Here is a 24,705-nt window from a genome sequence, read left to right on the forward strand (position 1 = left end):
GATTTGGAATTGAAAGAGCTGTTTTAAGAAAGGTATCTTTGACTCATATATGATGGATATGCAGATAAAGATCACCTGTAGAGTGTCAGAAGAAACAGACATGCAAAGAGGGGCAGAGAAGAGAGACCACGGGTTTTAGAAAGACAGATAACCCTTAGCAACCAAAGACTCCCCAGTTTCTGGATCCTGCAGCTCATGAGGTCCCACTCCCTGGACTTAAGTTTTGTGGGGCAGTCCTGGTTTATAAAACAAGTTTCCCCCTTTTTTTTCCCAAGCTAGTTTGTTAATGGGTTTCTGTTAGTTGAACCCGAGATGTTCTGATGAACACAATAGTTTACATATTTGAAAGCAGCTTTTCTGGTGTCATCACATTTGGCCCTCATAAGACCACAGTTATGAGACGAATGCTATTATGCTCTCTCACAGATGAAGCCCTGAGACAGAAGGCTGAGTGTTCCAAAGCCACGGAAGAGAGCAGAAAAGGCACGAAGACTAGTGTGCCTGCTCTTGTGAAGCAGTCCAGAGTCCATTGTGACGACACTTGTAGAAGATGCAATGACGTGGTGGGTTTGTAAATTTTATGACTGAGGCATCATTGCCTAAACTTACCTACAATGCACTATTCATAAAAAGAAGTTTCAGGGGGTGAGAGGGGGCGCACGCACGCCTGGCTGGCTCAGTCAGTTAAGCCTCCAACTCTTGGTTTCAGCTCCGGTCATGAGCTTGTGGGCCTTGGGATCCAGCCCCAGGCTGGTGTCTGCATGTTCAGTGGCTCAGGGGGGAGTCTGCTTGAAATTCTCTCCTTCTGCCCCTCCCCCACCACACACGTGTGCTCACTCTCTCAAATAAATAAATAAATAAATCTTAAAAAAAAAAAAGAAGAAGTTTCTGGGGGAAATGAGAGTTAAATTCCTGGAAAGAAAAGTAGCACCTTTGAAAGAAACTGGATTCAAGAAGGGTTTCAAATTGATAAGTGGGGTCATGGTTTAAAGAAAAAATACCTCAAGCATCTCTACTTAGAGACAAATCAGCATTTTCAAATAAAATATAGTAAACAAATGAGGATTTACTAGTATTGCTGGTTTTGTAAGTATGGAAATAAATAGAAAAACCTGGATTTGTGACTGCATACCTGATTTATGTGATTTATTTACCTGATTTATTCAGTTTCCAAGATTGAAACCTAAGTGGACAACTTCTGTGACTAGAATGTGGAATTTGGGACAATAAACATGTTCACTACCAATTCACTATTTTCAACTACATTCTATTCTTTAAATTGAGAAAACATGAAGGAGAAAACTTCCCTCGATTATGATCTCAGTCTTCAGTTTATACAAACTTGCACCTAAAAAAAAGAGAGAGAGAGAGAGGAGAGAAAGTGCTCATTTTCTACTCCTGACCACTCTCTGAATAACTGTTCACATGAATATTTGTTCATTCCTTCATTCATTAAATTTTTAATGAGCCCTTACCAGATGCCAGCCTTTCTTGGGACACAGTAGAAAACAAAGATAGCCAAAGTCCTGCTTTCATGGAATGGAGCTTACACTCAAGTGTGGAAGGCAGACAATACGCAAACAAATAAGCATAGTGTGTCATGTTGTTACATGTGCTAGAAAGAAAAATAAACTACTTCAGGTTACAGAGAGTAATGACAGCAGATGCTATATTAACAGGAAAGGATTCGTTGATAAAGTGACATTTGAATAGAGACCTCAACGAAATGAGGGCATTGACTATGTAATTTTCTATGTTCCAGGCAGAGGAAATAGCAAATCCCAGGGCCCTGAGGTAGGAATGTGCCTGGAATGGCTGAAGAACAGTAAGGGAACTGGTAAGCCAGAAATAAAGTAGGGGCTTGGAGGTAGGAAATGAAATCAGACAGTAAGTAGGGGCCTAGATGATGTATACTTTATAAGCCATGCTAAAGGTTTTGGATTTTATTCCAATCAAGATAAGCTGTCTTTGAGCAGAGAGTTTTGATGGGACTTTAGCTAACTTTGATCACTTTGCTGAGTGGGAAGTACTTCAAAGGAGCAAGAGAGCAGCAGGAAGACCAGTTAGTAGACCACTGCAATAATCCAAAAAGAGGTCATGTTGGCTCCAACCAGGAAGGTAGCAGTGTAAGCAGAAAAAGGATAGAATTGATAGAGGTATTTTTAAAGACATAGCCAATGGATATGCTGAAGGGTTGGAAATGTGTGTATCAGAGAGAGGAGTCCATAATGACTCCAAAATTTTTGGCCTAAGCAGCTGAAGAAAAGCTGAAAGGGGGTTGCTGAAATAGGGTTGGCTGAGAGAGGGGCAAATTTTGCTTTGAATGTGTTTTGCTTGAAAGGTCCATAGACGTCCAAATGGAGATGTTGGGTAAAAGCAGATGTATATATGAGTCTGGCATTCAGGGGAGAGAGGTTTGTGCTGGAGATACAAATTTGGAAATTTTCAGCATTTAGGAGACGGGACTAGAAAGCCATGCGTCCAGATAAGGCCACCAAGGAAGTAAGTTTAGACAGAGAAGAAAAGAGGCCTGAGCAGTAAGCCTTACTGTATCACAACTTTAGAAATCAAGAAGATGGGAAGTACCTAGGCAAAGGAGACTAGAAAGGAGCCACTGATTGGATTGGAAGAGAGCCTAGAGAGAGGTGATCCAGAGACCAAGTTAAATAATGTGTTTCAAGGAGAGAAAAATCAAATGGTTTAAGTGCTGCTGATAAGAAATATGAAGACTGAAGACCTACCATTGGATTCTGCCATGGAAGTCACTGGTGATCTTGATAAGAGTAGTTTTGGTAGACTGGAAGATATGAAAGCCTGACTGCTATATACCCACATGAATAAAATATGCACATATATACTTAGTGCAGACAGAGGGTAGCTAGGTTCTAATATCAGTCAACCAGTCTGGAAGCAGGCCAGGGGTAAGGCCTGAGCCTTGGCAGATGGGGAGTAAACACATTATAAAGGTGCCTCCCGTTGATTATCTTCTCAACTTGTTTCTTTGTATGGTTTCACTACGCTTCTTTCAATATCTTTTCTGAATTTTCCTAAAAATTGTCATGTTGACAAACTTCCTTAAACCTCTTTGAAAGGAATCACTTTTGGAGAATGTGCTAAGAGATTTAGCACGGAATTAGCTTTGCTTGTGAGTCTCATATTTCTGCTAGCTAATGTTCTGCTTAGAAATTCATTGTAAAACAGCATCTTCTGTTCCCACCATAATAGACTGTCTTATTTACCAAAGAAATAGTGTAAGGCTCTATTATAAATTCTTAGGGTATTAAAAGGGCAGTGAGTTGCATTTTTATTTATTCTTTTTTTTTAAGATTTTATTTATTTATTTGACAGAGAGAGACACAGCAAGAGAGGGAACACAAGCAGGGGGAGTGGGAGAGGGAGAAGCAGGCCTCCCGCCGAGCAGGGAACCCGATGTGGGACTCCATCCCAGGACCCTGGGATCATGACCTGAGCAGAAGGCAGACGCTTAATGACTAAGCCACCCAGGCGCCCTAGCATTTTTATTTATTCTTGACAAAAAGCCTTTCCTTACTCTGTCATAATGGTATTCTTCTACAAACCTCAAAAATCTGCTTAGGATCTTCCTATATCAGTGGACCAATTAGATCTCCAGTGTCAAATGCAATTTGTTGCCTTTTTCCTTAACTCAGGATTAGATTTTCTGGCCTAGAATGTTTCAGAGTAGTTTTCCATCTCTTCCTTATTGAAGAAAACAGGAACATCCAGAATAGTTAGGCCCTCTGTGGCCACATGAGGACAGAAGAGGGTAAGTAATAAGACAGAATCCCATCCCTCCCCGCCCAGAGCATTCATCAGGCAGGAATGTGACTGACCTGCTGCGCTGTTTAAACAGCACAGGAGGGCAGCACAAGGCCAGAACTGTCAGCCCTAATCCTGCAACTATGCCAAACCACAACCATATTTGTAATCCACTTTTTAAAATGCGTACATAAGAGTTTTTAATCCCCACCAAATTGAATTGAACTCTAAATTTGCATAGATTCTACCTATTAAACATTTTCAGATTGTCTTACACATTAATGATACGTACATTACTCACATACTGATCTGAATTTAACATTTATTTGATCATAGCAGAGTGTGCAGTCAGTCAAGGTAAGTATTATAACCCTTAACAAGTGAGGAAGTAGAAATAAAGATAAAAGGTGACTTGTTTATGGTCACACACAATTAGGTGTAAAGTCAAGGTAACAACTTAAACCTGATCCTTTTCTACTAAACTTAGCTTTTTCAGAAAGACAGCTCCCTAACACACACAAACACATACATTGCCTCCATGACATATTCGCCTTGACTTCAGATATAAATCTACATTCTTTAATCTTTTTTGTATCTCCATTGAGGCCAATTCCAATCCTCTAAACAAAATAAATGCAAAGTATGTAGCACCCAATAGTGGCCAATACACGCATTTCAGTATAGCTCAAATAGATAACTCCTGTTGCATTCTCTCTCTCTCTTTTTTTAAAGATTTTATTTATTTATTTATTTATTTGAGAGAGAGAGAGAAAGTGAGAGAGAGAGAGCATGAGCAGGGGGAGGGGCAGAGGGAGAAGCCGACTCCCCACCCAGTAGGGAGCCTGACCTGGGGCTCAATCCCAGGACCCTGGGATCATGACCTGAGCTGAAGGCAGACGCTTAACTGAGCCACCCAGGCGCGTCTCTCCCATTGCATTCTATTACGGGGTCTTAGAAATGGCAGTCATGGAACCCATCAAGTCTGCGGCCCTTTTCGAGAGAAAGTGCCCCACCTATAGGCCCCTGACCAAGAGCTGTGGTTTATGATGGGGCCTGATACAGAGAGCTCTGCCCAGAAGCAAAATGGTAATTAGCTAATTCAATTGACACTCTGACTCAAGATTTAGAACTGGGAAGTATAGTAAGAATCAGAAGGTCATGGTGAAAAGAGAACAGACAGATACAGAGAGAAGACATGCAGGGACCCTGCAGTCACTATGTGTTGGAATGACAGGCCATGGACTTCCATGGCAAAGGCATCTAGAACCCCCATCGTTGCAAATGAACTTTTGATTCCTGTTTACTTGGGACCCTTTCAAGGCTCCATAGTTTGGCTTACTATTTTCTAAGGACTTGGCAGTATGGCTAAAATCTTGTAACTCATATGAACACACATGCACACATATTCCACACATTACTCAAGGTAACAAATGAGACTGTTCCTTGTAACCATCACCCACAGATAAGTTCTGTAACCAGTATAAACGCACATCTAATCCCAACCAAGCTCACATAGAACCATATGCTTATATGATCAAAGTTGTACTTCATTCACTCCGTATCTATTAATTACTTATCGCGAATCAGCCATTACATGGGTGCTCTGGAGTTACACAGACAAATGAGCAACAGTGGCAAATAAGACAAGCTCTCTGTACTTGAGGGGCTCCCAGCACAGCAATAAAGGCCTGAGAACATTATATAAGAAACAAAGTATACAAAATTTAGAAAAACTGTATATCGATTGCCTAAACAGTAGATTCTCTTTTGCTTGTAAGTCATTCTGATAGAGCTCTTCTACCCAAGTTCAGTTTATCAGTCAACATGAGATTTGTGTCAACATACTATATACCCAAAGTGAAAAGATGAGAGCCGAATTATATCGTCATTCTTGAGTGCCTTGATCACTGGGATGTAGAATGGTGTAATTAGATGGACAGGGTTAATAATTAATAATTTCATCGTGACCATTATTTAATATGAATGCTGGCTTCTCAGGATTTTAAATGGGGTTATGATATTTTAGACTTAAAAGTTAGGCAACCCTTGCTGATATCTTATTTTGAGTGATTATCAAATTAGAGAAGTAAAGAAAATACAGGGAGTTTAAAGAGGAAGAAGGGGAACAGGTACTGAGGAAAGGGAGAAGAAGGGAGATCAGAAAACTAGAATCTTTTAAAACATGAGTCATCACTATATGGATGGATCCAGATTTATCATAGGTCTATATTTACTGTGGTTTAGTCATATAATCACTTGAAATAATTTTTTAAAAATCCACCAGTACATACTCTAACATGCTGAGTTTGATTTTCTAAAAAAAACGCAAAAAACAAAAAACTATTCTCCCTATATAAAATATACACTATTCTACAGAGGGTTCTGTTGTACATTTTTTTTTTAGCACTAGAGATGTGAGTCAAATACCAATTCATACTTTAAGTTTTTTAAAATAGTCTGTTGTTTAAATGACCATAGGATATGACACAATTAAATTCAACAAATAAGTGTGCATAATTTGTATGAACCATACGTCAGTCACTAGAGGAATTTTGAAAAGTGAGTAAAATACAATCACTGTTTTCAAGGGGGGGTGTTATTCTACATATAAAAATTAAACAAAGAGACAATAACATTAATGCAAGGCCAAATATGTGTGCTTTAAAAATATAGTACAAGCAAAGTGTTATGAAGTTTTTAGAGCGGAGATCAGGGAAGGCTTCAGAGGTTGCTTCTGAAATGGGTCTTAAAAACTCAATGGATTTTAACTGGGTGTGGGGGGGGTGGTAATTGAGCTAATCAAATGGGACAATTTACTAAATGTTAACTTGGTAACCAGAAGAGTCATCTTAGGGGTGTCTGGGTAGCTCAGCTGGTTAAGCGTCTACCTTCAGCTCAGGTCATGGTCTGATCTCTGGGTCCTGGGATCGAGCCCCACATCGGGTTCCCTGCTCAACAGGGAGTCTGCTTCTCTCTCTCCCACACCCCCTGCTTATGCTTTCTCTCTCTCTCTCTGTCACATAAATAAATAAAATCTTAAAAAAAAAATAAGTCATCCTATTCCCGTTATTGTTCACCAGCACTGTTCAAGATAGCCCATAATCATATACCAATCCTTTAAAAATATAGGATTGAAATTCTCTCTCCCTTTTGCCTAGTGGCAATTTTATCTCCCACCATAAAAGCTTTACATGCCAGATATAGTCATTATTAGCGCATACGCAATTGGTAAATGGGGAAATAATGTCAATATAATTCAGAAATTACATTGGTTCACTCATTATATTTCCTGGCATACTTACATTTTGAAGTGATGAGGGGCAAGCCTTTTCACAATTAAGTAGAAAACCTTAGCAATATAAAGACTTTAAGAAAAAAGCAAACAATTCCTCAGGAATGCCTTTCTTTAGTGCAAATAGAGGCTTGTTTGGATCTTTAAGAACCTTTAAGCTTTTCACAATGGTGAAGCTGCACAGTGTAAATGAAAGTTTCTCCTATGTGTGTTTGGGGGGCACTGATTGAGAAGGCTAAATCTTGGATCATATATTTTTTTTTGAAGATTTTATGTATTTATTTGAGAGAGAGAGAGAGAATACAAGCAGGGGGAGTGGCAGGCAGAGGGAGAAGCAGGCTTCCCATTGAGCAGGGAGCCAGACAAGGGCTCGATCCCAGGGCCCTAGGATCAATTGCTTAACTGACTGAGCCACCCAGGCGCCCCTTGGATCATATTTTTAATTTTGATGAAACTGCTTTTAATTGGAAGCAAATGTCCTCCAGACCTATATGTACAAGAAGGAAGCATGTGTTCCAGGGTTAAAGTTTCTAAAGAGTGCTATCCAATAGAAATATGAGAAATGTATGTAATCTTAAGTTTTCTAGTAGCCACATTTTTAAAGAGTAAAAAGGAACAGGTGAAATATTTCAACACGTAATCGATATAAAAACTATCAATGAGCGATCTATTTTACGTTTTTTTCTTACTAAGTCTTTGAAATCTGTTGTATATTTTACATTTATAGAACATCTCAATTTGGATTAGCATATTTAAATGCCCAAGAGCCAAACGTGGCTAATGGATACCATACTGGGCAGCATAGCTCTAAAGGATGACTGTGAAGTTGAACACATATGCCAGTGGAGATTTAATTGGTATTATTTTTTATTAGCATAGTAACTTTTATTGTCCTCAGGTAACAAAGTTGCATAGGTCTGCTCCTAAGCCTATATATTTTCTGTAAAGTCCTGTTATTTTTAGTGTACCATTTTAAAGAACACTTGTTTTTCCTGTACATGCTTTCTTAGCCTTCCTCTCAGCCATAGGTAGTCATATGATATAGTTCTGAGCAATGTAAAGGGAAGTCTGTGAAGTCATATGGGAAAATTTTTCACCCTGATAAGAAGAGAGAGGCCACAAGGAGAAAGCTAAGCACCCCCTTCCCCCTGCTATATCCCTTTCTTTCTGTTTGAAACATTTGATACAAGAACATGATGTTTGAAGCTATGGCAGCCATCTTGTGACTATGATAGAAGACTCTTTAATATGTTGAGGATGGCAGAACAGAAAGGCATCTTTGCTTATCAGAGATGAAAATGCAATCAAGCAGCTAGCCATGCAAATATGGGGGTGGGAGGGAGGCTGGGGCAGAGTTCCCTAGCAGGAGGAAGGGTGCTTCGGCAGAGAAGATGTCCTCAATGGGCTTTGCTTAATATTCACAACTGAGGTTCACCTTTTTTTCTCCCATCCCTCCCTTGCTAACTGATGAGAACATTCTTTCTTTAGGTATGACAAGAGTGCTGGAATTACTCCCAACACTTAAAAGAGTACAGAGTTAGAAGCAGCAAAATTTCCTTGAAGTCCCTTATCATTAAGGTTTCATGCACAAACACTGCACTTTGGCTGTTATATATGTATTTAATACTTTAAAAAATGTTTTACATTATCTATCCTGAAAAAAAATTTCCATGACTCAGTTAATAAGATTATATTGTGTTGATTCAACCAATTTTGAGTAATTGGTAATGCATATCAGATTCACTGTTCAGCAATTTCTTATCTGTCTCAGAGTCACAATAATTCAAGAACCCAGATTCACATAAATATGTGGATAAAAACGGCAGCAGTTTTGTTTGTTTTTACTGCTTTATAGTGTCAGGGTAATAACAGGACAGTGTGCCCAGAATGCAGTTTAAAAAAATGGTATGGGTCACTTTTTCAGCTACTGACTGGAAATTTTGCTAAGTATATTTCCTGCTGAGTCATATGACAGACTAAATAGGTAACCAATCTGTTTGTGATTTTCTTTTACTCATCAAAGCATTTCTTTTCAGTGAATGAAGATGAAGTTTTATTTGACCACTTACCAGTCTTACACTAACATTTTTATCACATGTAAACAAACCAAGGGTCTCAAAGGATTCACAGTTCTTTATCAACTCTTCATCCAATTCCCATACTTAATTTTCATTAGAGCCATCTCATCCAGTGCAATAAAAGTATTCAGTTTGTATTACAGTTGTTGGTTGCCTTGACAAAGTAAGCCAGCCGTCTTTATGAGTCAGTCTTAATCATTAAGGTGAACAAAGAATCAATTCACCTTATCTACATTTCTTTTCCTTCATGAAGAAAATGTCAATTCAATCCTGGCTTAGAAAACTGGTTATCACCTTCCTCAACCAAATGAGTGTACTTCTAGATAACAGAGCAGGATTTTAAAGTCACTTCTGACTTTGGTACAAATATGCCTTAAAAAGTATCTAAACTACCAGATTTACTAAATTTTACTATCATATTGAACATAATAAGAATATTCCAGAGGCTAATTTATTTATTTATTTGAGAGAGAGTGAGAGTACATGCACCCATGTGAGCAGACTGGGTGGAGGAACAGAGGGAGAAGGAGAGAGAGAATCCCAAGCAGTCTCCAGGGCCCAGTGTGCAGCCCCACCTGGCCAGACCCCATGACCCCAAGATCACCACCCCAGTAACGCTCAACCAAGTGAGCCACCCAGGCGCCCCCAGAGGCTAATTTTTTAAGGTGAAGGCTCTATGTGAACCATACTGCAAATGTCCAAAGCCTTCAAAATTTGGCCCCACCTGCACACATGTCCATACATACTCTCTACCGAATTTCCTACCTAAAAATCTCACCTTCTTTGATAGAAATTTTCTTCTATCACAAATCCAAGTCTTCATCACTTAAAACTTAACAAATAGCCTAACATTTGTGCTTTTATCCAATTCTAAGACAAAGACTCAGGTTTAGCTGAATTTACCAGTTATGTGTTTGTTTCTGAGCACATTAAAATGCATCAACAGAAATTCTTCCATAAAGATACTTAAAAAAATCAGCTTGCCTGCCTTGTTTTGTGTTTTCAAACAGATTCACTCATAAATCTATTAGACACTAAGTTCTACCAGATCTCATTTTCTAAGTATCATAGACGTCTAAAACATCTGAAACGGATTCCGAAGGGAACCTAAAACCATCTCTTAAAATGCGCTTGTTGCTCTGTGCTTTTAATGGCGATTGCTTCTAGAATTACCTCTCTTTTTAGTTTCAAAATTTGCATGGCGGCCTTTTTACCTTTGCTTCAAGAGTCAGTCTTAACCATGCAGGTTCTGCTAGGGGCTTGCTCGAGCAAGACAGCTTTCGGGCTCGGCTTATTTGCATCTTTTCCATAACAGAGTGCATATTATCCATAGGTACCTAAATACTACCTGCGCTTTTAGGTTTACTGTTGCTGCTTGCCCCTTCTTAGTAATGGTTACAGTGGTGCATTCGCCTTCCAGGGCAGGTCTGACAAAGCAACGATTTCTGAATATTCAGAGTTTTCATTACCGTTCGTATTTTCACTAGTTTCAGACTTAACACTTCAAGTGACCTGTCCTTAACTTCCAGTCCGTGTTCCTGACTGAAAGCAGGACTTCCATTATGAATTACACACCAAGACAGTAAACGCCAGCGCCCGGGAAGCAGGACTGAGCGGTGGCCCGAGTTGGTAAACAAACGCCGCGCAGGCGCAGTGACAGCAGGAGGGTAAACCGGTGGGTTGGTAGCCACTGGGGGATTTTTCGTAAAGCTTAAAGTGGAAGAGCAAAACAAAACGCCGCTTCTTAAGGTGATAAAGCGCTTCGCTTTTTCTGTTTTTACTCATTTCTGGCTTTTGTTTCTGAGGAACGGGCGCTGCCTTCGGAGCCTTGCAGACAGAATTCCTCGTCCCCGAGAACTGCGGCTAGCGTGTCGGCTAGTTGTTCCAGCCTCATTTGTTCTCCCGCGGAGTCCTGATCTCCTTTATTTGTTTACAGCACAAATCCACCCCGGTTGGGGAGTCGGGGGGAGGGGAAAGGCCCCACTACGCTACAAAAAAATGTCCTGGGCTTGAGGCTTCCCCAAGCCGCGCGAGATCTGCCCAAACCTCAAGCGGAACCTCCGAGGGTACGTTTGCGCATGCCCCTGACTAATCCTTTGTAGCGCGAGCAAAAGTTTTGAAACTTTCTGCCGCGTTAATAGTAAACTAAATCTGGCCCTTCAGAAAGGTCTGAGGGGTTCAAGCACACAACACTACATTCTTCGAGCCTTTGCCGTCACAACTCTGCATGATTGCATGGTCGTCCCCTCTTTCCGTTACTATATATTGGCCGTGAATTCTGTGTGAGAGGTAGTTTCGGCCAATCCAGTAGTATAGGAGTGGGGGTGGGAGAGCGGATCCAGGTTTTAAAATGAGGATGATGCCTTTTATGTGTTTGGAAAGATAACTCAGGGAGCGACTTGAAAGAATAAAATCTGAGGGGGGGGCCAAGTTTGTTTGTTTTTTTTTTCCCCTAACTGGAGACTCAGGGAGACTGTGCTGAACTAAGGTAATTCGGTGGGAAGGAGAAGATGGGAAAGTTTGAGAGAGAAATGAAGGCAGTAACTATACAGCACACGGGAGAGGTGAGACTAGAAATGCAACTGTTGGCAGTAGAAAAAGTTCCTTAAAGTAGTGTGAACCTGTGCATGTTTGTAAACAGAAGGGTAGAAATGATTAGGGCATGGTTTGTAAGGGGAAGATTGGGAAGTCCCTGAATGAGTTGAACAAGGAGGATTCTAAAAACCATAGTCCTGAACAAGGGCTGAGGTTGGATTAGAAAGAACGGTTTAAGATCACAGGAGTCAGGAATTTGGGAACTGTCTTGAGAGAACTGACTAATCTTACCTCTTTTGCAGGATACAGGGGACACCTGCACAAGCTTTGGATTTTGCCCTGCAACATCTGAAAAGTACCATCCAGACACCTGAAGTGCTCTCTCCCAGTAAGTCCTCTGGTTCCTACCACCTCCCATCCACCCTATACCTCAGCCAGAATGAAATGTGGATTTCGTGGAGTGAAATGGTGGAATTTAGTTACCAAGTCCCTTAGACATACCACTGGTGCATTACAAAAAGACATACTTGTAGTTCTAGCTTCCCAGTTCCCTAGGTATCAGAGTCCATCTTGATACTGGCAGCAGTTTTATGCAGCTTAGCCACTATATGTTGATTCTTTGTGTACTGTCTGGAATACAAGGCAGAGGAGGGATGGAGTACATAATTTTACTAACCCTCCAAAGCAATGGTTTGTAGGTAGGTAGTATAGCTTCATCTGTAAGGAAAACTAAATATAGAAAGCCGCAGGATTTAAGTTAGCAATGATGGACAAAGGATCCAGGTATTAATTCTTAAATGGAGGTATTTCAATAAAGACCCAGACATGGTAGTCGCCTATCAAGAAGTTCTCCCTTGGAGCACTTCACTCCATTTTCGCAGCCTAAAATACAGCCTAGTAGCTGGGCTCTGTGTGTGCCATTCATGGGAAAATGTTCCAGAAAAAAATTCATTGATGTAGTAGAATTGGATTTCTGGGATCTAGCTGTGGGAAGCATGACATCTCAATATGGTGTCACAGAAAGTGTGTGGAATTGGGAATCAGACCTGGGGTTTGCCTCAGTTGGTTATGCCAGTTACTCTGTGTGACTTCCCTGTGCCTCAGTTTCCCTCTTTGTAAAATAAGGATAACAGTGCCTACCTCATAGGATGATTGTAAAGATGAAATGAGGTACTGTTTAGAAGGCTGCACGAGTTACTACACAGAACTTGATATATAATTTATGATCAACAAATGAAAGTTTCTTCCCTGAGCCTCCCACATTTATGCATGCCATCTGCCCCTCAAATATGGAAGCTCTATGTAGCATAAAGCCATCTGTATTTAAGACAGGTTCTCTACCTTGCCTTCACATTAGAATTACCTGGGGAGATTTAAAAAACGCCCAGCCTGCTCCCTAGATCAATTAAAGCAGAATCTCTGGTACTGGAGCCTGGACATCAGTATTTTTTAAAGCTCTTCGTTTTGCTACTAAAGTTAGAACCACTGCTTTAACAGTTCCCTCTAGGACGCCTGGGTGGCTCAGTCGGTTAAGTGTCTGCCGTCAGCTCAGGTCAAGATCCCGGGGTCCTGGCATCTAGCCCCGCATCGTGCTCCCTGCTCAGTGGGGAGCCTGTTTCTCCCTCTCTCCACCCCCACTTGTGCTTGCTTTCGCTATCTTTCTCTCTCTCAAATAAATAAATAAAATCTTAAAAAAAAAAGTTCCCTCTAGAAGAAGAAGAAAATTAGACCTGTGGTTTAAGACCATCTATCTGTGTCACTATATACTTGAAAAATTTCTAGAGGAATAAAGGCTAGTGCTTGAGATGGGCAGATGAGTAAGGCATAGTGAGCTATATTCAGGAAAAGAGGCCACTACGATAAGAATGTGGTAGGCTTCCGGGTTTGGGATAGGCAGTTGATGAGGTCATTAATACAGGCCCCAGCAGTATATAGGCCTTGCTATAGAGATGGAGGACTTTGAGCCTCCCAAGTTGATCCTTTGAGCTAGCACAGGCAACACAGATGATGATGTCTTTATTGCTTTACCATGTGGTGAATCTTGGGCCGATGTCCATAGTGGGGTGGGGCGACCTTTTACAGCTGGCTCTGCTCTGTTGGTTGGGGAGGGGCACCATGGCATCACGGTGTTCTTCTCTGGTGGGAAGGTGCTTGTGGGAAGGCATGTGCAGCAGGCCATTGACAGTGAAACCTATCAGGGTTGTAGCTGCTCTGATGACACAGTAGTTTTGTTGGTACTAACATAAGAAAGGTGAGAGGCAAGCCTGTTTTTGTAACCTATTAGTGAATAGAGAATCTCTTGACACAGGAGGAATGGCATGTCTGGGTCAGGGATTTGAGTTTCTAAAAGACAAGTGACTTTATAGTAGGACAACTCTAGTTTCTAGGGATATAAGCGATTCAGAAGTTGAAACCAACATGCTACTTCAGTCTTTGGATGCCTAGACCCAAATGTAGCAGTAATGGCCAGGAGTGTCTTCTGCCATATAGGGTAGCCTGTCTTTAATTGGGTCCCTTTTCTTGAGAAGCACATTAGTTTGTCTAGTCCCCTGCAGGAGCACTGGGGAAATGACTAAACATTGGCTAGATAAGGAAAGAGGGATTCAGACTGCAGGGGTCAGTAGTCAAGTTTATGAAGTAGGAGAATAGCAGAATATGCCCAAGTGACGAGTGGAATAGGGTAGGAGGATAGGAGACTTGGGGTAAGGAGGGAAACATGTTGAAAGTTAGAAAAAGAAAAATTCCAAGCAGTGACAGTTTAGTCTGTTATAAAAATGTTAAAATGGGAGTGCTGCCTGAGGTTCTATGACAAGAAATATCACAGACAGGGCGCCTGGGTGGCTCAGTTGGTTAAGCAACTGCCTTAGGCTCAGGTCATGATCCCAGAGTCCTGGGATCGAGTCCCACATCAGGCTCAGCATGCTTCTCCCTCTGACTTTCTCCCCTCTCATGCTGTTTCTCTCTCTCTCTCAGATAAATAAATAAAATCTTTAAAAAAAATAAAGGTAAAATACTTAAAAAATATATCACAGACAGACCTCTCTGTAGGACTTTTGCAATATATAGGAAGGTGAGAACTGATTAGACTGTTCTTGAACTCTCACCCATATCAAGGGCATAAAAATTCAAGGTGAAGACTGGTAAAGGGGTTTCAAAGAGGATATTTGAATGGAGTTATTGGAGTGCTGTTAGGCAAGTCAGGGAGAGGGAAGTGGCCACACTCTTTCCCTAAATGTAAGCTTCCCTCTGTAGCAGGCACAAACTGGGAGGTGGAGGAAAGCCTTTAAGTCAGGTGGCAAATTGTGACTATTATACAGGACTGGATATATATTTTTTTAAAGATTTTATTTATTTATTTGATAGAGTGCGCACAGCAGAGGGAGGGGCAGACGGAGAGAAGCAGACTACCCCGCTGAGCAGGGAGCCCAATGCAGCCTGATCCCAGGACCCCAGGATCATGACCTGAGCTGAAGGCAGTTGCTTAAGCAACTGAGCCACCCAGGTGCCCAGGACTGGATATTTTAGTTACTAACTTTTTCTTTTCTTTTCTCTTCTTTCTTTCATAAAATCCTTTCTCTCTCTTTTATTTTTTAAGATTTTATCTATTTCTTTGACAGAGAACGAGAGACAGCTAGAGAGGGAACACAAGCAGGGGGAGTGGGAGAGGGAGAAGCAGGCTCCCAGCTGCACAGGAAGCCCGATGCGGGGCTCGATCCCAGGACTCTGGATCATGACCTGAGCCAAAGGCAGACACTTAACAACTGAGCCACCCAGCACCCCATTTATTAACTTTACTTAACTAAAAGTGACCAGAAAAAGGAATGGGACTGCCCAAGTATTCATTCAGGAATGGGAGAAGAACCAACCCCTACAGAGTGTTTTCACAGGGACAGTGGAAAATAAGAATTAAGTTGCCTTCAGTTAGTCCCCAAAATCAAGTTTGTTCAATGTGCTGGAACATTATTGTTGAGCACCTTCTTGTATTTTTGATCCTGGAGGTATAAGGATGAACTGGGTGACATTCCTCCCTATAAGAATTTATGAACACAATGCAATATATACAACAACAGAAGTAATATATGTGAGAATTAAGTACTATAGTGAAAAGGAAGATATGAGTAACTTATTTTGGAGGTGGTGGGGGTAAAGAACAGCACATGAGATGAAACCCAACAGGATTTGAGAGAGGAATAGATGTTTCCAAGGTGGACAGGGCAGAGGACACTGTGTGTCAAGTCTCAGCTGTGGAAACAGCATAGTGTTTGTGGGGGAGAGCTACAAGCAGAGTGAAGGGTGATTAAAATACAGGTGAACTAGAGGCCACAGATATTATGAGTTTAGAGTTGGGCTGTTGGTGGGTTCATCCGTGGAGAGTTAATGGAATTGTAAAAACACACACACGCTGAGATGCCAGTCATTTCCTCTATCATTCATTTCCTCCGTCTCCTCACCCTGCCCTTTTATAAAATTTGCCAGTTAGAGAGTGCTGAGAGGGTAGTATGGGAACTCCTCTCCATCCCGCTGATTGGATCCAGCTGTGTGTCTGACTTAGGCTGAGTCAGACAGACTCTGCCTCTTAAGAATATAGATCAGAACATGGAGAGACGGGGTCATGTATTTGTCCCCAGCTTTGCTGAAATATGATTGACAAATAAAAATTGTATATATTTAAGGTGTACAGTGTGATGTTTTGAAATGCATATACATTGTGAGAATATTACCATTATCAAGCTAATTAGTATATCCATATCACATAGTTACCATTTATGTGTGTGGTAAGAACAGGTGAAATCTATCTTAGCAAATTTCAAATATACAGTACATTATTGTTAACTGTAGTCACCATGCTGTATATTAGGTCTCCAGAACTTATTTATCTTATAACTAAAATTTTGTACCCTTTGACCAGAATCTCCCTATACCCCCCAACCCCCAGTCCCAGTAACCACTGTTATACTAACTGTCACTATGAATTTGACTTGTTTAGATTCCACATATAAGTGAGATCATGCAGTATTTGTCTTTCTGTCTGGCTTATTTCACTTAGCATAATGTCCTCCAGGTTCACCCATGTTGTCACAAATGGCAGGATTTCCTTCTTTTTAAAGGCTGAATAATATTCTTATCTGTGTGTGTATCATATTTCCTTTATCCATTCATCTTTTGACAGACACTTAAGACTGTCTCTGTATCTTGGCTACTGTGAATGATGCTTCAATGACCTTGGGATACAGATCTCTCTTCAAGATACTGATCTTATTTCTTTTAGAGATATTCCCAGAAATGGGATTGCTGGATCATATGGTAGTTCAGTTTTTAATTGAGATTGGGTTACTTTGATAGGAGCATTGAACTCGTAAGGTCATGCACGTTTCCGAGCCAACTCGGCCTGTTGGGGCCAGCCTTTGGGGGCCAGTGTTGCAGCGTAAAGCAGGATGAGCTGATCTCAAAAGAGAAGCAGGTGAATATAGCCAATGAAGAGGGAATAGGAGACAATAGGCATTGTAGCCTCATAGAGAAAGAGGGAGAGTCAGTGGCTGTCTTGGCTCTGACAGCTTTCTGGTCCCTTATTTCGGTCCCATCTTACGTTCATCTTCCTGTTCTAGAGTTCTGTACAGTTCTTCTGAGTCTTTATAATCTTCTTCCACCTACTTAGCTTTTTCCCCCACAAACAACACGGTAAGTGGCCAATTGTGTTCTCCCCTTCCTAATGTCTTGGCCTCATGAAACCGCATACCTTCCACATAAGGAACACACATAGGTAGCAGGGATACTTATTCCACTTATTACAGCTCAGCTATGCCTAGAAAGAGTGGGTATCTTGTTTTTTTTTCTAGAGTTTTCACCTGTGTATTAGTTATCTATTACTGCATAACAAAATAACCTAGAACTGGGGTACCTGGGTGGCTCAGTCAGTTGAGTGTCTGCCTTCAGCTCAGGTCATGATCCCAGGGTCCTAGGATCAAGCCCCACGTTGGGCTCTCTGCTCAGCGGGGGTCGGCTTCTCCCTCTCCATCTGCCCCCGCCCTGCTCTTGCTCTCTCTCAGATAAATAAATAAAATCTATAAAACCCAAAATACCCTAAAACTTACTAGTTTAAAACAATAATAAACATTATCTCATAATTTTCCGGTCAGGAATTTGGGAGCAGTTTAGCTGGGCAGTTCTGGCTTGGGGTCTGGCAACATAGTTACAGTCCCGATGTTGACAAGGACTGCAGTCACCTGACAAGGGCTGGAGGATCTGCTGCCATGGCGACTCACTCAGCTGATTGCTCCTTGGTGCTGTTGGTGAGAGGCCTGTTTTCCATATGTGGGCCCCTTCACAAGATGGCCTGAATGTCCTTCTGACATGGTGGTTGGCTTCCCCCAGAATGAGTAATCCAAGATGTTAGGGAGCTAGGCAGAAACTATCCTTATTATGATCTGGCTTCAGAAGTTACATAGAATTTCTTCTGCCACATTTTCTTCACTCGAAATAGGCTAGTAAGTAAGACCCCCATTCAAGGAGAGTGGTATTAAATATCACTATTTGAAGGGAGGCATATCAGAGAATTTGTGGACACATTTTAAAACCACCACCACCACACACACACACACACCACAAAAAAACCCCACCACAATTATTAGGTTACAGGAAAAAAAAACCCTAAGTGTCTAATTCAGTTTTGAATATAGTTCAATTTCATTATTTAAACAATTCCTTTAAGTAGTTTAAGTCTCCTTTGGATAAAAATGTTTCATGTTTCATAATGCCTCCCAAGGAAGTCCTGCATCTTTCTCTAAAGATAACATCGTTTATATGGGGGGTGGAGAGCGGTAATGTACACATCCTTGTGGAAGAGAGAGATGGTGTCCCCAGGTTTCATTCTGGACCTAGAGTATGTACTGGGAGTTTTCTGGCAAAATACCTCTTGTTGGCCTGATCACTGAGGAACTTGCTGGCCTGTGATGCTGAAACCTGCAGTTGGTGAATTCATGGCCCATTTTTGGCTTGGAGATTTAGGCAAATCTCCCAGGGAGTATTGGCTACTTCCCCTTGTGGACTCAGCTGCCCCTTGGCCCCTGCTGTGGAGTCACCTCACCTGGCCATGGCAGCCCCCCTGGCTGTTAGTTCAGCATCCATGCTTCAAGGGAACAGGAACAGCTTAGGATAGTTGACTGCTCTCTTTCTCTGTCTGACTGCACTGTTGGAGACTTGCCATTGGCCCAAACAGCCATGGAAAGTGCAGAGAGTGAGGTATGAGGGGCCTGGGCAGTCGTCCCAAAAGTACCAATTACCTCAACATGGAGGTAACTCATTTGTATGCAGAATAAGGGCCCCATAGTGATGTCCATGTCCCAATCCCTGGAACCCAAGAATATGTTACCTTATAAAATAAAAGAGACTTTTTGATATGCTTAAATTAAGGGCCTTGAGAGGGGAGATTACCCTGGATTATCTGGGTGGGCCCAATCTAATGACATGGGTCTTTGAAAAACCTTTCCAGGCTGAGGCCTGAGTCAAAGGCAGATGTGACTATGGAATAATGGTTAGAGAGGTACAAAGTTGTTGGTTTTAAAGATGGAGTAAGGGGGCTATGAGCCAAGGAATGTGGGTGGCTGGAAAAGGCAAGAAAATAGATTTTTCTCTGTAGCTTTCAGAAGGGAATGCAGCCCTTCCATCACCATGATTTTAGCCCAGTTAAGACCCGTGTCTAGCCTACAGAACTGTAAGATGATACATTTGTGTTGTTTTAAGCTACTAAGTTTGTGGTGATTTGTTATAGCCACGGTAGAAAATGAATACACTCAAATCCAACTTTGGCCCAGAAAGAGGTCAGGCCTAGTTTCCTGACAGCTTTGTTCTCCTTTATCCCTTTCTTTCTCACTAAACCTAAGCTGGAAAGGGAGAGACTCCATGTGGCATGTCCTTGTTCTACCATAGGGCAGTATTTATTACTTTTTCATTCAGCTGACAAAGTTTAAAGATAAGTACAATATTAAACACCCGTATACTCTTCACCTAGATTTCACCAATTGTTAATGTTTTGCCATATTTACTTGCCCTTTCTGTATATGTACATACATATATTTTCTTGTTGAATGGTTTGAGGGTAACTTGCATTTGTCTTGATACTTTTTCTTGAATATGTCAGCATTTCCTAAGAATAAGAAAATTCTCCAATAAACCACAATTCCTTTTTCCCACCTAATATAAATAACAATTCCATGATATTATCTAATACCCATTTCATAATGCGAATTTCCCAAACTGTCCCAAAAATATTTTATAGCTACTTTATTCTCTCTCCCTCCCCATTTAGCATCTCAGCAAATCCTATGTTGTGATCTCTAGTCTCTTTGAATCTGTAACAGCATACCCTGCAAACAGCACACCTTTTTAATTTTTATTTCATGACATTGACTTATTATTACTAATTTTTTTTTAGAGCATGCAAGCGGTGGGGTGGGGGCAGAGGGAGAGGGAGAGAAAATATTAAGCAGGCTCCATGCCCAGTGTGGAGCCTGACATGGGGCTCGATCTCACAACTCTGAGAATCATGACCTGAGCCAAAATCAAGAGTTGGACGCTTAACCAACTGAGTCGCCAGGTGTCCCGTGACATTGACTTTTTGATACGTCCAGAGGAGTCCCCTTGTAGAATATTCTGTATTCTCAGTTTGGCTGATTATTTCCTCATATGTCTTACAACTTGTTCTCCAACCCCTGCCCTTTTTAAGAAACTAGACATTATGGATAGAAGTTTGATTAGACTCAGATTAAACATTTTTTAGAAAGAATACTTGATTAGTAATGTTGGGTAGGTCACATTGCTTCGTGTTAGGCACATAATTTCAGGCTGTCTTACTACTAGTGGTGATAAAATTCGGTCACCTGGTTAAGATGGTGACCCCTACCCACTTCCAGTCTCACCATAGAAAAGGATACTTTTCCCTTTGCAGTTTGCAAATAATCTACAAACAACCTGTTCTCAACAACAACTCATTTGATAGTTTGAATACCCATTTTAGTCCTTGCCTGAATAGGTTATTTCATTGGGGGGCTACAAAAATGGTGCCCTAGCTATTATACTCTGTATTTATTAGCTGGCATTCTTCTGTAAAAAGAGCTTTCTTTTAAGAAAACTATTTTAATGAATCTCTCGGTGGCCAGTTGAATAGTGGTTTGCTTTCAGTTTTGTTGAAAGCAATCAGAAAACTCATGATTTTTAAAAGGATTTGTTACTCAATTTTGGGGGTTGGTCACTAATATCTCAAGATCATCCCCACTATTTCCAGTTGTTCCTTCGGTTCCCAGGAGCTTTTTAAATTCAGGCAGTGCACCACTGTAGGATTTGAGGTAAAGGTGGGTGAGAGTTTACCATTCTATGATAAAATAGAAGGAAAACTAGTAGGTGGGAACCAAGAATCAGTATGGCATCCTGACTGCACAGGTTTTCAGGAAGATCAGCTTTAGAAAGCATACTTGTGGAAGTTGAGGGTCTAGAAATTAGTTCCCATAAAACTGGCTGCATGCTCTTGGAACTCTTGGAAAGTTTTTGTCTGCCCCAGTCTCAAGACCTCTCTAGAGTACCAAACACTCTAAGCAAATTCTCCCATGTTTGGTTGATGACAAGTAAAAGCATAAATAAAGGAATTTCAAGAATGACTTTCAAAAGAACAGCCTGGATTTCAAGGCTTTTGTCTTGCTGCACACTCCTGTTTTGAATTTCAGAAGCTGAATATATTAATTCCTTCTTTCTTTCCATTCCTTTTGTAACTTGAAACAGTGCCACACTCCCTATTTCCAAGGCAAATTGATTCCCAGGCAAAGGAGAAAAAAAAAATCACATAAATCATTTTCAAAATATTACCCCAATTACAAGTATTGTGGAGTTTTGATGGAAGACACTGTCTTTTTATTTTCTTCCAAATGACCAGAAATAAGTTTGGTGATTACAAATTTAAGATTTTTTAAGCACAATTAGTATATTACACCACATGTTTAATAATATTCTGGATTATGATTCCTTAAAAAATTATTATTATTTTATCATTAAGCCATAATGTACCCATGCAATCATCCTAAAAGGAATGAATAATTTGGTCTTTTTTTTTTTTTTTTTTTTGTGGTCTCAAGTAATTTGAAGCAATCTTTTTGATTTCTCCTGTTGGAGGCCCTTAGTAGTGAATCACGTTACATTACATTTGACAACTTATTTTAGTCTAGTCCATTATTCACGATGCAGAATAGTATAGTATAGTGTGCCTGCTCTGGAGTCAGATTAAATAGTTCGAAAGCCTTGTTCCCACACTAACTAGCTGTGCAGTTCGGAGCACATTCCTTATCTTCTGGAAGCCTCAGTCTCGTCTATAAAACAGGAGAGATCATTGTAGTACCTGTCTCATGGTTTGGTAGGAGGACTAAGTGACATGTGCTAAACACCTGGCACATGGTACATATTAGCTGTTTGTGTTGTTGTTATTATGGCTAAGAAAAGGGAGATGATATCGAAGTCACCATCCTGCTGGCTCTCTAAGAATTTCTTCAGACACCTATCTAGCTTTCCTGATAAATGAATTTTCTGAAAGCAGCAAGTATCAGAATTAGCAGAGTTGCAATTCTCTGTGAGTCTTATATAGAAAAACTGGAATTAACCTGACTCTTCTCCTAAAATAAAAGAAGTAATTATGTCTTAAGCTGTGAATGTTAAGCCAGGAAGGAACTTTGATTTCTTGAAATTATACTCCAGCTCCCCTGTGCAACCTCTTTTTTTTTTTTTTACAGAATTTGCATTCCTGCACATTGAAAGTATTTCTGCCTCCAAAAATAAATATTTAGAATTGCCATGGTAAGGACTCTGAGTTAGAAACAACCAGTTCTATGACAGTCTCATGAGACAAATGTAGAGCTAGCTTAAATTCCTGATTTGGGGTAGTCCAAATTCTATCTAAAGGATTGACCTTAAACTAGTCTAATTTATTTTTATTCAAAATGATTGAGCAACTCACATTAAAAAATATTTGTCCTTTCTCCCATAACATTGTAAAGCATTCGCAAATTGTTCCTTGTGTCAGCAGTCAGGTGTGGTTCTGAAGTATCTCCCAGTTAAGGCTGTTGGGACTTGGAGGGAGAAATCGGCTCCTGTGTCCTTTCCCCCTCCTCTGGGATGGCACTCCACAGTCATTCTGTGAAGCTGGCATTTTCATTCAGTTGCACCTAACTGGATCTTTAGGGGAAAGAAGCAGTGGAATATGGAGGGAGTGACCATCGCAGTGTCCATACTAATTTCCAGAATCCTTTTAAGATTTAGGGTCAGCAACAATTAAGTAAGGAAAGGGCCCATTAGGTAAATTTGGCTCTGAAAATGCTAATTGAAAGTCCTCCTCAGCCATTCAGTCCTTCTCCCTCTCCCTTTCTTTAGTCAGCAGGGTCCCATGGTGACCGGTTCTGAAAGAAATCATCCCCTTCAGCAGTTACCTAGCACCATGGCAACAGGGACGTCAGCAAAGCAGGATAGACCCTGCACAAAACAGCTTCTACCAGGCTCCCTCCCTGCCTCTCTAATTCAACCCTGCCGGAGGCCTAGGAATGGGGCTAAGGACATCTTGACATACACACTCAAAAAAATCCTAGGTGTTTCTGTGTTTTGTTTTGTCCATAAGCATAGATATATGGGCATATAGTAAACTATGTTATGAGAATTTCCCCTCCCCCCAAAACATGGAGTGTATCTAAGGGGTGGAGTTGGTGGGGTAGAATGGGGACTGGGAGGGAGGTAGGCATGGGATGGTCTTTGGGTTTAATGAAACGTAAAAATTATATTTATGTTTATAAGGTAACAATAAGTTGATAGTAGGGGAAGTCAGAGCCCTAATTATATGGCCTGACTTATATTTAGACACAAGACCTCAGAGAAATATTTTTAAAATATTTTTATTGACCTGAGAGTGAAATAGACTTTAATGAACGCTTGAAGGGGGTGTAATGCTGTCCTTGGTGCTGAACACTGTTGTCTCAGACGTGCTAAGGGGGCTCCAGAGGGGAGTGCGGGAGCACCTTGTCATGTTAGGGTGTTGATGATAAGAAAGAAAAAAGAGGCTGGGAAGAAAGTATCATTCCCCTCCCTACCAAGCAACTCTGAACGTCCAGAATAAAATGTTCAGATGAAAAATAAAACCAAAAAGAACGTGGAGAAGGCTGGAGGTTGGATTGAATTTTCTCCTTTTCATAGGGAGATTTTTGGTCAGAGCCAATCAGGTCAGAGATTTCTGCTGCTTGGCTCCTGAAAGGAAAAGTGGGGGAAGGGAGATAGAAGATGGCCACATTCTCCCCTTGAGCCACATGACCCATTTCCCATGTGACACATTCCAGAGCCTTGGAAAGGAGGAGGGAGGGGCACCAAGAGAGTGGGCTGGGGGCGGGAAGATGGTTTGACAGTCAACCCGCACAGCGTCATCTTGTCTTCCTACCAGGAAGCAGGCTATGAGCCAAGGGGAAGGCAGAGGACAGAAATGAGTGTGCTCCCAAGCTTTCCTGGTGGTATATGGCATTCTCCAAAGTGCTATGCACGCGCTGCTCCTGACCAAGAAGACCCAAGGGGGCCATCTCTGAAATCAAGTCCAGATGAAGGTATGTGCTAGGGATCCCGTGGTATCGCGGCTGAAATCTGGCTTACAGGACATAATACCTTCTTTTTTCCAGGCAATTTGGAGATTTTTGTCCTGGCTTAGATTTGGTTAGGGGGCTTTAGATTTGTTACCGGTCTAGAAGAGCTGCTTAGATAGTTCTGTAAAATGAATGATTCGCCAGAGCAAGTGCCTGTTGAAGAAAAATTGATGGAAATTGTGTGCCGTGATAATTAATAAAACAAAGCACTAATTGATGAAAATGATTTTTTTTCTTTGAATCTTGGAAAGAGGAAACAAATAATATTACTGAAATCAACTAAATTTCATTGTCACTGCAATAAAATCCTGTCTCCCTTTTCAGTTGCTTATTCGGTGTGCCCATGTCCCCAGAGGTGATTGGCGGTGGCTTA

At 41.0% G+C, this 24,705-nt stretch overlaps 1 protein-coding gene across 10 annotated transcripts in view; it reads left to right on the forward strand.

Moving 5' to 3' along the window:
- Positions 1 to 24,705, forward strand: part of GPR19 (G protein-coupled receptor 19) — a 106,354-nt gene that overhangs the window by 3,413 nt on the left and 78,236 nt on the right. For 2 of the 10 annotated variants that reach the window (XR_012374000.1, XM_025879975.2), the window contains exons 1-3: positions 11,245 to 11,436; positions 11,985 to 12,070; positions 24,140 to 24,296. The gene's annotated coding sequence lies outside the window, so the exon portion shown is untranslated. The other 8 variants (XM_073877960.1, XM_073877961.1, XM_025879974.2 and 5 more) reach the window with 8 other exon arrangements.

This window comes from Callorhinus ursinus, unplaced genomic scaffold (assembly GCF_003265705.2).
Source record: "Callorhinus ursinus isolate GAN/ISIS: 27379988/994484 unplaced genomic scaffold, GSC_fseal_2.0 scaffold27, whole genome shotgun sequence".
Lineage (NCBI taxonomy): Eukaryota > Metazoa > Chordata > Mammalia > Carnivora > Otariidae > Callorhinus > Callorhinus ursinus.